Consider the following 9,587-nt stretch of genomic DNA (forward strand, 5'->3'; position numbering starts at 1 on the left):
TTTGATGATTTAAATCTCTTTTTACCTTCTTCCTCCCTGACTCCCTGCCAATTATACCCAATAAATAAACCTAGCTTCTTCTAGAAGGCTATTTCCAGTAATACATCTTGCAGACTGATCACCAGTTGCTGTGTATGGGACATTACACCTGCTCGTGGTCTGAGAAGGAATGAATTACATCTTCTATCCAGACTGACAAGGGCAAGAAGCTCTAACTGGACATAGATGCCTGGGATGACAGGAATGGGGCAAAGGTGACTCAAACCAGTATCAGCTAAAATATATTTACCCCAAATACACTAGGACCATATTGCCTGGTATCAACTCATCTACTGCCTGTACAAGGCGTGTGGGTGCCAGTTCTGTGGCACTGCAAGGGAGAGATCAGTGCCACAGCACTTCTGCCATTCCAGCAATAAAATGGACTTCCTGAAGATATTTTCTCCGTGATCTCTTAATACTATTAGAAACACTTGTAAGTCCCGCATTTGTCTTTCTGATAGTATTTTAAATCAATAAAATCTGATAGACCAAAATAAACAGTATAAAAATTACTTATACTTAACTGGGCCTTACCAAATAGCCATCAGCTTTTGCTATCATCCTGCACGCTGCTCCCTCTTATTTAAAATATTCAGAATATATGAGCTGGAATTTTGAAAATCTGGTCTTAATCACTCCGGTGACACTGCATTTAAAGTGTCCTGTCAGTACTCTTTTGTAAAGTACTCTCTGCAATTACTGTGATTATAAATGAAAGCAGTTGGTAGCACAGCAGATGCCCATGTCTATTATGAACTACTGAATAACCTATTGCTGCACTGCGCACTACTCTGCTCTAAAGTAAAGCGAGATTAAAGCTAATTGTTTCTTAGCTGGTCCATCATACTGGAGTGTCACTGACAGCTTGTGTGGGTCTTCTCTTAATCACTGCAGCAGTCTGGTATGAGTCAATATTTCATTCCATATCCCACTTGGAGGTATGGCACATGATGCTGTCTGATAGGTAGTTGAAAACCAGAGTACTGGATATACTGCCAAGCAGGTGGGAGCCCATTAGTGAAGGAGTCACTGACAGAATCACTTTAGCCATTCTCAACTATGGTTCAGATAACCACGTTGCTACAAGTATCCTGAAAAGAAGCACATGTATAAAGAAGAGACGCTGCCCAGATGACCAGTGTCAACAGAATCTGGAACAAACCACAGCATATGTGTCCTTCCCAGTGGCATCCCTAAGGACACAGGAAGGGGCTGGAGGAAGGGACGGGATAAAGAAATACAGAATAAAAAATATTCTGAACTTTATCTGTTCAATTCTGTTACATCAACATAGGTGTCCACTGGTTAAGGTTATCAGACATCTGTACCAGATCTACAGGAGATGTGTGTCCTCCTAAAGCTCCAGCTTTAAAGCTTGACAGGGTGTTTTAACAGATAACAGACTGGCAGCGTATACGGAACTGCATTACTCTTCAAGGATGTCAGCTGCCTCCAGACTCAGACATCAAACCTTAAGGATCTAATGGGGCATCCATTTCAGCCAGAAGAAATTTGTCATACAGGCAACGGAGCCTGACCAAATACAGATGACCATGTTACGGTTGCATGCATCTGTCCATATGTAGCCATCTAGTGCCTACTGACCCTAGCTAGCATGCCCAAGTCATCCTGCGGCAACTGGCCAATAGGACACACCACTATGGGAGATCGTTAGAATATCAGGAAGAAGTTCTTCCCTGTGAGGGTGGTGAGGCCCTGGCACAGGTTGCCCAGAGAAGCTGTGGCTGCCCCATCTCTGGGAGTGTTCAAGGCCAGGTTGGATGTGGCTTGGATCAACCTGGAAGGTGTCCCTGCCCATGGCAGGGGGTTGGAACTAGATGAACTTTGAAGGTCCCTTCCAACCCAAACCATTATATGATTCTATGATACGTGTTCAGATGGAGGCCAGGATGGATATCTTACAGCATCCCCAGTGGTGCTAGACAAAACTGAGTCAAACCCTAGATCTCTGCAGACTCTAGTGGTAGCTCAGACATCTTTTTCATAAGTGAACACCTTCATGTAGGCACTCAAATTTTGTCATCTGAAGCTGAATTTCACCCTATACTTCATTAATTCTGCTGTTCATATAATACCTTGTTTGAAATGCCTCGTTTTACTTTTCTGTATTTATTTTGGATGTCAAACTACAGTTACATAAGTTTATCCAGATACACCTGCAAGTGTATATAAGAGGTGGTAACATTCTTAGTGTTGTTATTTACCATGGATTATTAAGGCAGTGTTGTTTGCTTCCCAGAAATGCAGCTGACATTTTGCACAGACAGCTATTTGCACTTCGTGCTTTTAGCCAAAAATAAATTTCAAATATCACTCCCTCCTTCCTTTATGAGCAGGCAACCTCAGAGTTGCATTGCTGGGTGTTCAAATACAGTGAATTGATGTGTAAGTACGTTATGTTTACTTATTCCCCCCATTTCTTTTCCAGAAAAATACATGCTCCACCCATGACACACTGCATTTCCCTTAAAAGGTTACTAATAATATCCAGTCCTCCTGGTTGCTAACACAATACTTTAAGTAAAAGAAAACTAAAGACTAATTCAGTTTTTAAAAGCAATGGCATATTTGTATGTCCATATACGTCCCCTTAAAAAGAAATCTGCTTTCCAGTGACACTCAGCAGCTAGACTGTTGAGAGCAGGTCATGTTTTTGGTCTTTGAGGTTAGGTATCAAATGACAGATGCACTCAGAGGAACCCCAACTCCTGTAGCATAATGACGTCAGTTAGGCATTTACCCTAACGACAATATAGCACGCTTTCATAGGCTTTCTCACTTTTCATGTCTTTCCAAAGAAGTGACTCTGGTTGTGCCATTATAAGGCACAAACAATAAATTAATCCAGCCTAATGTCAGGTACTTCTCTGTGGTGCTTAAACTGAATGAGTTTTCCTAGGATGTCTGTAGACAATGGAGACAGTCTGTCATCCCAGGAGATGCTGAAGAACTGAACCATCTCTGGTGGTGCCTTTTGAAGCCTGAGCTAGCTTGGGTCTGGTGTTTCACAGCTAGATTAAAGTTAGGGCACTTACCAATGCAAGCCAAATAACTAACATGGAATCACAGAATATCTCAAGTTGGAAGGAACCCGTAACGATCATCAAGTACAAGTCACTGCTCCTTAAAGGACTACCTAAAACTAAATCATACAACTAAAAGGATCATCTACAACTTGTCAAACCCAGCCTAGTGTACAGAAAATCCTTCTTGGTGTCAGTCTCACACTCCATGCTCCAGACAGTGGCGGCCAACCTTTATAACCAGTTAGCCTTCACCAAGTTAGAAGAGCTCCAGCTTTTTCAGCCGTATCATTGCTGTCGCTCAGCTGCATAGAAAAGGCCAGAAAGCCCAGCACCGTGAGGTACCTGCCAGGATCGTTAACTACTCATTTAATACTTTTTTTTCTTTGTGGCTAAAACAGGACCCATATATCTCATATAATCTCATAAAAGACCCATAACCTTTTCAAACCCACTTCTCTGGAAGTGCCTGTTAGACACAGACCAGCATGAAGCTCTTCAGGCACTCTGACCAGTGGAAGAAACTGATTTTCTTCCTTCCTGTTTGTTTTCTGATGGCACAGGACATCTTCACTGTTACTTGGCTAGCACAGATGGGAAAGGTACAGTTTTCTCTTTGGAGACCTTGAGGATTTCTAGCAAGCCTAATACAATATGTGCCAAGTATTTTATTTTGTTTATGGTAGCAAAATGCATGAAGCTGCAAAGAAAAACTGCTCATAAAGGAATTTCACTGCTTCAAGGAAGTGTGAGATTAAGACAGAGACCTGTAGTAATAGGTCATCTAGCCCATCTCTTTGCTACTAAAGGATTATTTCTTTCATTGCAAGTGTATTTTCTAATCCTTTGTACATTTTCATCCCAAGGCAAAGTTTACTAACAGAGAGTACTCCTGCAAAAAGCAATTTACGTGATCAGTTATTTTCTATATTATCTTTTCTATTATTTCAGCTATTTGTGCTTGGATAAGAGGCTTATATCTTCCCAGCCCAGTTTCTCTTTATCCTGTAATCAATCTCATAATCCCATTCTTGTGGTATCTTAGTTTCTTGCTGTCAAAATGCTGTTGAATATGATACCACAAGTATGTCATGAGGTCCTTGTTGCCAGGGGCAGGTGTGAGAAAATACAGGTTGGATCAGGACTGATCTCCTTGGTGTTTCTTGCCCAAGATCAGCTAGGAAAACACACAGAAATGGGGATATGGATTTCCTGCCTTGAAGCCACAGACCTTCCCAAGTGGACTGTGTTTGATCCTACAAGGCAGGCTAGCAGTTGTAGATGAGAGGTTTGTAGGGCACTATAGTACCAGTTTGTTGCAACAGGATCTTTTTCTTATCACTCCGTGTAAATCTATTTGGTGAAATAATTGGTTTGTCTGTTTAAATATAAGAAAATGTAATGAAAACAATGCACCAAATTCAGCCTATTTCCCATGTAAAATCCTTAAGCTACTTTATGGTGGTAACAAAAGCGGATGTCCTCCACAGGAAACTAAAAATGGAAGCAATATGGTAGGAATAATCATTGCATATGCAAATACAAGAGTGGCTATAACTTCACTGATTTCATGTGAATGATTTCCATTTTTCCTAAGAAAGATAAGAACAAGGCCTGATTTCCCCCCTAGCCTCACAGCTACCACATATATTTCCCCTGGCTGTGCAGAAGAGGGGTTGCAGAAAGTGTGCTTGAAAAGCGGAACCTTGGGCATGGCTGGCACTCATGTTTCCTTTAGGGGATCTGAGGCATCTAGGGTTCTCATTATAGACAGGCTAGATAGAATCATAGAATCATAGAATAGTTAGGGTTGGAAAGGACCTTAAGATCATCAAGTTCCAACCCCCCTGCCATGGGCAGGGACACCTCACACTAAACCATGGCACCCAAGTCTCTGTCCAACCTGGCCTTGAACACCGCCATGGATGGAGCATTCACAACTTCCCCAGGCAGCCCATTCCAGTGCCTCACCACCCTTACAGTAAAGAACTTTACAGTAAAGAACTCTTACAGTAAAGATCCAATCCATATGGCCAGAGGAGCTTAAGCCTAATGCGTCCCATCCTAAAACTGATAGCTGCATGGAAGAAATTAAAAGGAGTAGTAAAAATGCCTTTTCTCTCCCTTAACTGTGAAGAATGTTAGGGTGGGGGATACAGCTGTAGCTATCTGCATGCTAGACTCTAGAAACCAGGTGAAATGAATGTGTCCCCCCATCCCATTAGTCTTTTTGTGGTATTTACCATCAGGCTAGGAGTTTTGCTCACTGTTCTCTACTTTGGGTATTGGCACTACATTTCCTTGGAGTTTCAGTCGTCTCTTGTGCAGTCTTTAAGCAGTACAAGGCAGAGAAGTGATGCTGGATGGCAGTTGTGCTCACCCACATTTGATGGTGTGTGCATGGGAGAGGGGAATGGTCACCCTTTTTCTCACTTCAGAGTTTAAAGGGGTATGCATAATTAATGGGGCAGATTTCTTGGTGCTGTTCTCACCACTTTACACAGGAGTAAATCTGAGTAATGGAAGGGTAGAATAATAAGCCCATTAATGACACTTCACAGCACCTTTATGTCACATAAGATTTTTTTTTTTTTGAGGCCATTTTAAGCTGCACCCCTCCATGCTTTCAGTGGAGCTATAAAGCTGCACTAGCACCAGGAAATGTCAGACCTGGCATGGACCTGGCATGGGTACATCCTGTTGAGAGGGGGAGGCAGGCGAAGGGCACCATGTCAACATTGCCCTTGCTGCCAGTCTAACATGCTGGAACATATGATGAAAAAGCCTCTTGAGAGAGGGATGCTGAACTGGGAGGGGAGGATGGTGCTTCCCCAGCTCCCATCTCACAAGGGCCAGCCTCTAGTGTCTTGTCTCTCCTCACCCCCAGCCTCTGCAGGACCCTGAAACCAGGCAGAGTGATGGGCCTGCATCCTTGTCACTCTGAAACACAGATCTGAGGCAACCTATGACACTTCTTATCACAAACTGATGGATCCCCCATGTTGCCAAATCTTTTTCATTTGTTATCCACCACATGGGTATAAATGCACACACTAACCATACCACACCAAGTGCTGGTCAAACATTATTGAATTGAACTTAGATATTTTTTTTGTTGATGACTTTCAGTGTTCTTTTGAAAGTAAGAAAGTATCAGAAGATGACTGTCTGGAAACCAAGGGCTTCTTGATCTGAAAATCTTATTCTCCATGTGCTATATGAGAAAGGAGGGTGGGATGGTGAGTGGAGGCAAATAAATTCTTTCCACTCCTAAAGCCACAGCACAAAAACAAACATGTTCCCACAGGTTTTTAATCAGATATCAAAACAACACTAATTCACCAGCATAGCAAGAGCTCCATCAGAGCTGCTATGGACTTCTTGAACCGCTGTCTAGACAGAAAAAATGTGCTGTCAGACAAGTCCAGTTGCAAACCTCTCCCAGCAAGACAGCTGAGTTTGCAATGTTAAAGGCTCTACATACCCCAGAAGCATTAGGGAAACTATGGAAAGTTTATTGATTACAAACCAAGAAACAATTACCTTTGTGCTAGGTCAACTAAAGCGTTTAGCTGTCATGGCGATGAGGATGTCAAGACAATTACAGAGCAGGACAGACTACACAGGCTTGGACTGACTGTACACACTTGTAAGTCTTTGCTATTGCTGCTCCCTGAAAGGAGTGAGGTAAGAAACACCCATATTATCTCTGGAATATCTTCAGTACTCGTATGCAAACACCACCTCATCAACTTCTCTACCAATTATTATACAGCGACTAGACACAAGAAAAAAGCTCTAAATAAGCTCTGTATTTTTTACCCAGATGCCACACCAGACCTAACCCTTCATGGCTAGGCTCATATGTGGGACACTGCCCACACAAGGCAGAATGGGATCCCTGAAGTCATCCCTTAAAAATTCAGATTCTACACCTTCCCTGAGAGGGGAACACTTAGCCATGTCCGAAGATTGCACTAAGTTTTGCACTCAGCCATCTACAGGGCATCATGTCCGTTGGGCAGTCAGGACTGGAGGCTGAGAAAAAGAGGTAATTCCCATTCACACATGCAGAAAACATCTCAGGAAAGGTAAGCCACAGAGAACTAAAAGGACAAAAAAAAACCAACACCCTAGAAACATAATAATGAAGAAAAAAAATACCCTAGTGATAATGGGCACAGTAAATAATGACTTCCCTGCAGCCAATATATTACAGCAAAGCAAAATCAATATGAGGGTAGGCCTAGAGACTAGAAAATTAAATCCAAGAGTCAATAAATAATTAATATCAGTTTTGTGCCTTTAAAAAAAAAAATGTGGAAAACGAAACACATTTCCATTAAAATGTTACTTTCTAAGCAATTTCCCAGGTTTGATGTAATTTGGGTTCCATTACAGAATCACACTTTCTTATTAAATGAAATGTGAGAAGGATACCTATTTAATGAATTTGAGAGGTGTAAGGAGGTTCTGATTTTTTATGTTTTGCAAATGCAGATTGCTGGGAGGGCAGAACAGAGTGACAGAGCTGTCTGCTAGCCAGGAAGGCTTATTTCAGGAAAGCTACAAAGTAGATTTCTACTAGCAATTTTGCATGATATGAAATTTCCTGCCTTTACAGCACATGGCTGGGCTTGCAGCTTTCATATACCTCTGCTGGAGAAGACTCTTCATTCAAAAGCATAAAGAAATAAGGTGTGAGGGTTTACCAGCAGTGGTTTCTTAGTGCTTCCTAAATACTCAGGGAGTTACTCTTGTCTTTTCACAAGGAAGGGAAGGACGTGGATGTCCTTCCTTTCTTCACACAGTGTATGTCTACAGGGTAAAGCTGGTACTGTATGTTGCAGAGATTTACTAAACACATAAGAAAAGCACTTTGTGTAGGACTGGCTACCAGCATCTTTCAAATCAAGCAAAAAAAAAGCTTCATGATGAAAGCAAACTTCTCTATTCCGGCATGATGATGTCATCTTTGACTGCTTCCTTATATCAGGAAATAAAAAGGTATTTTGCTGATGCCAAAACTTGAAAATTATTTTATTTATTCATTGCATTCTGTGTGCCTGGCTGAAATCCCAGCAACTGGGGTTGCTCAAAATCTCCGTTAATGCAAGATGGACATAAAATTGGAGAAGTAAAGGAGAAAGTCAGTGATGTAGGCTATCCATCAGAGCATTCTTATGGACATCAGACTGCCAGTCTCCTAGACAGAAGAAAGGAAATGAGACCTAGGCAGCTAGTCCATTTTGTGAACTGAAACTTGCATCTGCAGTAGTAAACAAAGACAAGCCAAGGCCTGTTCTTCATCCCTGAGGGTAAGCAGCTGATCTCCCTTCCCCAGTCTTCCCCCAGGGCAGGATTGCTTGTGGCTGCTGTCCCCAGAACACCCAGGCACCAGCTGGGACAGGGTGGCCAGGGAATGTGCTAACCAAGACAGAGGAGGGACACTCATCATGTTTGAGTTCATGCCCTAACCAGTTTATAGATACAGCCACCTGCCTGTGTTTTCAAGCAGAAAGACTTCAGCAGGCATTTGGCACTTGCTGAACCTCCCAGAAATGGGATGGCATGACATCTAAAAGTGGAAGTTAAGAGAATGACAGGAGAAGAGAAGGGGCATGGAAATCCTCCTGGAAGAAATACCTATCCAATAGTTTGTAGCACAAGGAGCATGAGGATGCTTTTAGTTGTGCGGTTGCAACAAATGAGTACACGACAGGGACCAGAAGGAGAATGGAACTGATAGTGGGGAGAAGGCAGCAAACAGTGACAAAAGGGGACAAACTGAGAGTATAACTTCTTGAAAAACACCCATTCCCAAAGACAAATGAAAGCACCTCTTTTCATCTCCTGGAAAATTCAGCATTGAAAATGTAAGCATACCTCAGTCCAAATTCTAATATCAGTTAGCACGTACTACCTTAATGAGAAAATATGACTCTTAACTGCTGAAAGCAGAGCTTCTATATAAAATATTGGCTTGGTCAAAAAATAAAACTCCTTTTGCATTGAAATAATTGCAATTTTTTTGTGCATTGGGAAGAGTGAAGTCACAGAATCACAGAATCGTTAGCCTTGGAAGGGTCATCTGGTGGTCATCTAGTCCAATCCCCAAGTCAAAACACACAATTGGATAGATCTTGCAGAAGATATCATGAAAGGCAGAAAGCCAAAGCAATGTTGAAAGAGGAGGAGATTTGCTCAAAGCATGAGACTAGGAAGACTATAGCAGAGATATGTGTTAATATCAAAGAGGGAATTACTATAATCAAGGCCAGAGCTGGCCAAAAGGAAAGAAAATAAATTTTAGGTAGAAGAAAAATAAAGGAAGGGCATATTTGGATCATGTTGAATGAGAACTAATTTAAACAAGACTAGCTAGGCATGATGCAAACAAAACAGAAAGAATAAAAGGTAACACATGAAATCTAAAGACAGGGAAATAGAACAAGAGAGACGTAAATTGCAGAAATGTGTTAAGAAGTATGAAGAAACAGG

General features: G+C 41.8%; 1 protein-coding gene across 1 annotated transcript in view; it reads right to left on the minus strand.

Moving 5' to 3' along the window:
- Positions 1–9,587, minus strand: part of SCN5A (sodium voltage-gated channel alpha subunit 5) — a gene marked incomplete at both ends in the record, with an annotated part of 172,527 nt that overhangs the window by 70,965 nt on the left and 91,975 nt on the right.

The sequence above is a fragment of the Psittacula echo genome, assembly GCF_963264785.1.
Source record: "Psittacula echo genome assembly, chromosome: 2".
NCBI lineage: Eukaryota > Metazoa > Chordata > Aves > Psittaciformes > Psittacidae > Psittacula > Psittacula echo.